Source organism: Saccoglossus kowalevskii, chromosome 4, assembly GCF_978046115.1.
Source record: "Saccoglossus kowalevskii chromosome 4, keSacKowa6.1, whole genome shotgun sequence".
Taxonomy (NCBI): domain Eukaryota; kingdom Metazoa; phylum Hemichordata; class Enteropneusta; family Harrimaniidae; genus Saccoglossus; species Saccoglossus kowalevskii.
In genome coordinates, this window is record NC_140644.1 from 34488773 (window position 1) to 34495485 (window position 6713).

At 36.7% G+C, this 6713-nt stretch overlaps 1 protein-coding gene and 1 long non-coding RNA gene across 2 annotated transcripts in view; one reads left to right on the forward strand and one right to left on the reverse strand.

The window, feature by feature from the left end:
* The window catches only part of LOC102801909 (monocarboxylate transporter 13-like), a 30113-nt gene extending 24766 nt beyond the window's left edge, over positions 1-5347 (reverse strand). Inside the window, exon 1 of the mRNA XM_085498089.1 lies at positions 5212-5347. The gene's annotated coding sequence lies outside the window, so the exon portion shown is untranslated. The remainder of the gene's footprint in view (positions 1-5211) is intronic.
* A 461-nt stretch (positions 5348-5808) lies between these two features.
* On the forward strand, positions 5809-6209 carry LOC144356791 (uncharacterized). Its single transcript, XR_013421527.1, has 2 exons — positions 5809-6069; positions 6162-6209. It is a non-coding gene; the product is annotated as an uncharacterized LOC144356791 (long non-coding RNA).
* The last annotated feature ends 504 nt before the right edge of the window (positions 6210-6713 follow it).

The following is a 6713-nucleotide window of genomic DNA, read 5'->3' on the forward strand; positions in this document are numbered from 1 at the left end:
TGTAGTGCATTTACCATGTTGTGTAGTGCATTTACCATGTTATGTAGTGCATTTATCATGTTATATAGTGCATTTACCTTGTTGTGTAGTGCATTTATTATGTTATGTAGTGCATTTATCATGTTATGTAGTGCATTTACTATGTTGTGTAGTGCATTTACTTTGTTGTGTAGTGCATTTACCTTGTTGTGTAGTGCATTTATCATGTTATGTAGTGCATTTACTATGTTATGTAGTGTATTTACCATGTTGTGTAGTGCATTTATCATGTTATGTAGTGCATTTACCATGTTGTGTAGTGCATTTACCATGTTATGTAGTCCATTTACCATGTTATGAAGTGCATTTACCATGTTGTGTAGTGCATTTACCTTGTTGTGTAGTGCATTTATCATGTTATGTAGTGCATTTACCATGTTATGTAGTGCATTTATCATGTTATATAGTGCATTTACCTTGTTGTGTAGTGCATTTATTATGTTATGTAGTGCATTTATCATGTTATGTAGTGCATTTACTATGTTGTGTAGTGCATTTACTTTGTTGTGTAGTGCATTTACCTTGTTGTGTAGTGCATTTATCATGTTATGTAGTGCATTTACTATGTTATGTAGTGCATTTACCATGTTGTGTAGTGCATTTATCATGTTATGTAGTGCATTTACCATGTTGTGTAGTGCATTTACCATGTTGTGTAGTGCATTTACCATGTTATGTAGTCCATTTACCATGTTATGTAGTCCATTTACCATGTTATGTAGTCCATTTACCATGTTATGTAGTGCATTTACCATGTTGTGTAGTGCATTTACCTTGTTATGTAGTGAATTTACCATGTTGTGTAGTGCATTTATCATGTTATATAGTGCATTTACCTTGTTGTGTAGTGCATTTATTATGTTATGTAGTGCATTTATCATGTTATGTAGTGCATTTACTATGTTGTGTAGTGCATTTACTTTGTTGTGTAGTGCATTTACCTTGTTGTGTAGTGCATTTATCATGTTATGTAGTGCATTTACTATGTTATGTAGTGCATTTACCATGTTGTGTAGTGCATTTATCATGTTATGTAGTGCATTTACCATGTTGTGTAGTGCATTTACCATGTTGTGTAGTGCATTTACCATGTTATGTAGTCCATTTACCATGTTATGTAGTCCATTTACCATGTTATGTAGTCCATTTACCATGTTATGTAGTGCATTTACCATGTTGTGTAGTGCATTTACCATGTTATGTAGTGCATTTATCATGTTATATAGTGCATTTACCTTGTTGTGTAGTGCATTTACCATGTTATGTAGTGCATTTATCATGTTATATAGTGCATTTACCTTGTTGTGTAGTGCATTTACCATGTTGTGTAGTGCATTTATCATGTTATGTAGTGCATTTACCATGTTGTGTAGTGCATCTATCAATTACGCAGTACCTATGAGCAGGGGGGTGCCGGCTGGTGTCTAGTGTAAGAAATAGACAAGGGATGAAGGGTCAAGTGAGCCCATATATTTTAAACTCGAAAAACAGACGAAAAGAATAAAAAATAAAATCTATAAAAAATACGAGCTTGAACAATATTAGTTGCTCTTTCAAATTTCGCCAAAGACTTTTATTTTACCGATATCACTAGAATAAATCAAGAAAACTACAAAAATAGAATCCATTTACGAACAATTAACGGTTACACAGAAAGCACGCACAGGTGGCGTGGCCTGTTCAGAATTTGTCAAGAACCAATCACAAGACTGGTTACGAACCAGTTGAGCGAGGCTAACCGAATCGTAAACTCGGTGTGGTTCGTAAGCACGCCTCCAATTGTGCCGCGCTTTCGGGGCAATGCAATCTGACAATGCTGTTCAGTGATTCGTTAGAGTTCATGAATGAATCCCAATCATCTGTTAATACTGCAAAAAATATTTTTAGTTTTCAAACCTAAACAGATCCCTGTTCCTGTAACTGATTCTAAAGTTTGATTTTCAATGAAAATAGTATTTTAATTCAATTAAAACTACTAATCAAGGAAGTATGTACAGGCCAAATAATAGACTGACTAAAGTACAGATTTCTTCACAATTATGTGAATTATATTTATTTTTAGCAATTTTTAAAATGGTAGCCTGGTTACAAACTAATTCACACTGGACTAAACTGGAAATGGCCTCATGGGAATCACACTGACGAATATTTAATATATTGAACATTCCATACACAATTCCATATGCCGCATTCCTCAAAACTAATTTATAGGTCATTCTATTATTGGGGCAAAATTCTTTGCTAATTGATGCAGCTGCTCAGTACACCTGTCATGTGATAAATACACTACACAACAAAGTAAATGCACTACACAACATGGTAAATGCACCGCACAACATGGTAAATGCACTACACAACATGGTAAATGCACTACATAACAAGGTAAATGCACCAAACAACATGGTAAATGCACTACACAACATGGTAAATGCACTACACAACATGGTAAATGCACTACACAACATGGTAAATGCACCACCCAACATTGTAAATGCACTACACAACATGGTAAATGCACTACACAACAAGGTAAATGCACTACACAACATGGTAAATGCACTACACAACATGGTAAATGCACTACACAACAAGGTAAATGCACTGCACAACATGGTAAATGCACTACACAACAAGGTAAATGCACTGCACAACATGGTAAATGCACTACACAACAAGGTAAATGCACTACATAACATGGTAAATGCACTACACAACAAGGTAAATGCACTACACAACATCGTAAATGCACTACACAACATGGTAAATGCACTACACAACATCGTAAATGCACTACACAACAAGGTAAATGCACTACACAACATGGTAAATGCACTACACAACAAGGTAAATGCACTACATAACATGGTAAATGCACTACACAACATGGTAAATGCACTACACAACAAGGTAAATGCACTGCACAACATGGTGAATGCACTACACAACAAGGTAAATGCACTACACAACAAGGTAAATGCACTACACAGCATGATAAATGCACTACACAACAAGGTAAATGCACTACACAACAAGGTAAATGCACTACATAACATGGTAAATGCACTACACAACATGGTAAATGCACTACACAACAAGGTAAATGCACTACACAACATCGTAAATGCACTACACAACAAGGTAAATGCACTACACAACATGGTAAATGCACTACACAACAAGGTAAATGCACTACACAACATCGTAAATGCACTACACAACATCGTAAATGCACTACACAACAAGGTAAATGCACTACACAACATGGTTAATGCACTACACAACATGGTAAATGCACTACACAACATGGTAAATGCACCACACAACATGGTAAATGCACCACACAACATGGTAAATGCACCACACAACATGGTAAATGCACCACACAACATGGTAAATGCACCACACAACATGGTAAATGCACCACACAACATGGTAAATGCACCACACAACATGGTAAATGCACTACACAACATGGTAAATGCACTACATGACATAATATTTCACAACTTAAGGTAGCGAGACTATTATTTGCATACTTGTTTTCATCTTCTAATTGTGACTAAATGACTACAAATAGACCCGGGAAAGTATATATTTTTAGAATCGCCAGACTTCAAGCTTTTCACAAGTGTATTTTGCATGCCCGTATCTGCATTCTACGACGCGTTACTCAATCAAAGGTGAAAAATTACTTTTTCTGTAAAAAAAATAATTACGCATTTACGCTGGCGATAAGAAGTATTTTTTTCACTTTTCCTTGTTGTTCAATAGTCTGGTAAATTGAATGTGTCTGGTCAGTTTTATTCAAGCAACGCGTTTTAAAAAAATAGTGTGCTGAATTTCAATTACTGTTTTAGTCACATTGCCCCCAACTCAAACCACAACTCGTTGGTAAATAATCGATGAAATAGTTTGTCTGGACACATTCAAGTTCCTCTCATTGTCACCTTAAAGCTGTGAAAAGTTGGTGTTAATCCGACGACAATAAGTATACGTTATTTTTTGTTAAAGACCTTGTATTTTGAAAAACATAAACTCCTAGAAAACGTCCATGAAGTAACAGCAAAGATTTTCAAGCTTGTGTATCGGCACAATCAATTTGTTTTCCCATCAAGGTCTGTTTTACCATGTGTAGGGGCATCCAAATGTGTAAGGCTATTAGAAACCAAAAAAATAGAGGAATGGGATAGCTATAATTGGATAAATTCGGCATATGAAAACACCAAAATCAATGATTTTTTTCAGTGGCTGTGTGACCTTGTGCCTGACACATTCATATGCAAATGCTAATCTGTGAAACAAACAGGGGCGGAGACAAACCACTCGAATGTTTGGAAACACTCATTGTGTGTCAGATAGCTACTGATAACACATCCTAACATTGCTTTGTCTTGAGTTTATCTTTGAAACTTATAGGCACACAGATTAAACCTGTATTGTTGATTTTGGAAAACACTATTGAGGCTGCCTTGCTTCCCTTCAGAAAATATACATTTTAACCAACTTACATGACATTCTATGTTATGTTGACTTTATCATATGAAAGTTTATAGTGCATTTCATCAATTAATAAATAAATGTGAAAATCGTAATTTTCAACACAAATAATAGTCTCGCTACCTTAAGATATCTGTGGCTTTCCATATATCTCCCTTAACCATAAATCCTGTTGCAAGCGCCCGTGTGGGAGTGCGTACAGTTGATTCACAGTCCCTCAGTGTTGAGGGACTGTGGTTAATTATAGTTCCTGGGCTCCCTGTGATAATGACTTTATTCACAAGCTTATTTAAACAAAAATGTGGTTTCCATGTTCCCGGGAAGTCTACCCAACGGCTAAAAGCGATGTGATGCATATTGTTTACGTTCGGTGAATATTGCTGCTGTCGCCATTTTTGTTGTCGCTAGCGTGATATCGATGCTATTAGTCTCTGGAATGACCAGTAATATGAACAGTATAACATCAAGACTGTATTAAAAATTAACATCGGTTCTTTGTATCAAATAAAAGGTTCCATGTACGATATCGCTCCACATAGAATAAAATCGTACCCCATATTTGAGGTTTTGATGAAAAGTACAATAAAGTAATACATTCTGAGAACATAAATCGCTCCAACTGTAGCCCCCTACAACGTACAAAAAAACGCATACTCATATATATCACTAACGTACCTTGTTATTCACCCGTCCTCAGTGCAGTGAACCGCAACATCTTTGTAACAAACAATGCAATACGTCAGGTCGGATCATTGTGCAGCGTCCTATTTTCCATTCATCACGTGTAGCACACGCGACAGGTTTAATAATTTATAAAAAGACATCGGGAGATACTATTTCATCGCGGGGAGGTCAAACCTATATCTATATCAATATATCAATATTCTCAAACATTTGCAATAAAAGCGTACTTAGAATAGGAATAGGAGGTATCTTTTACCTCCATGGTTAAAGGTACTTTTCATTTGGAACATTATTAATTACAGATTTAAAGGGGTATCTCCATTTAAACCTAATCTCACGACAAATCTGCTTTCTGGATTAAAATTACAAGATTTAAATGCCATAGTATCAGCCATGTACTTTTGCACTTTTGTGAGAACATATAGGACATAATCATCACATTATGAGTAAGTGACACGAAGTAGACCACAAATATTCTCATACAGATTAAGACTGACAATGAAGCAGAGCAAATTATCATAAAAATTGCATATATAAGTCAAAATATATTATATTTAAGTTATGTTTGAACGAGCTGGGTTAAAGCATGTCACGAAATGACTCTGGGCGCATACGTCGCTATGAGTCCCATTTCAAACAGGACGACGACTGCCGCCCTTTAAACCTCCATGATGTAACTAACATTGCAATGCACCAGGTCGAATCATTGTTATCCACAGCTTACCGCTATACATGCTAGTGTTTGAAGTCACCACGTGTTGCACGTGCGACAGATTTAATGATTTAGGGCAAGACAGTCAGAGCATGAAGGTAATGGTCGGAGCTACCATTTCGTCGCGGGGATGACAGGTAAGAGAACGGTCAAACTTACATCATGACAAGTCACTGGCATTGTAATGTCTATTACACACGCGTTCCTTTGGATTCACTTCACTTTACAGATAAGATGCGGACCATCTGATGAATAGGGAATCAAAACAGAAGAAAAATGTATACAGATCTACGTTGAGACTCAGAAAAAACAAAATTTGAAGGACGGTGATGGTTGCGCCTTCGCGTGGGTTTCATCGCCACACATATAATAACCATAACCATAGTTTCGCGTCAACACCACGACGAACAAAATAACCATATAATAACCATAACCATAGTTTCGCGTTAACACCACGACGAACAAAATAACCGACAGCGAAACCAAGTGAGCTACAGAACTGCAGCTAATGTGTTCAAAGCATAGCGGGCCTTATCACTGCAAAATGAGTCGTTTTGTCATGGAGTGATATCGATTCGCACAAATGTAGTACGCGTTTCGCCTACTGTAACACTGTAAATACGTTGTTTGACTTCGAAGGTTCTGAGGGGCTGTATTCTCCCTGCTTTCATTGCTAATTTTCTGACTGGAAACCGACCGACCCACTTTCCTTTTCCGCTCGCTTTCTGCTCGATCGCTGTCTGAACATAGAACGATCGCTTGCTTATCAGCCACTGAAAAC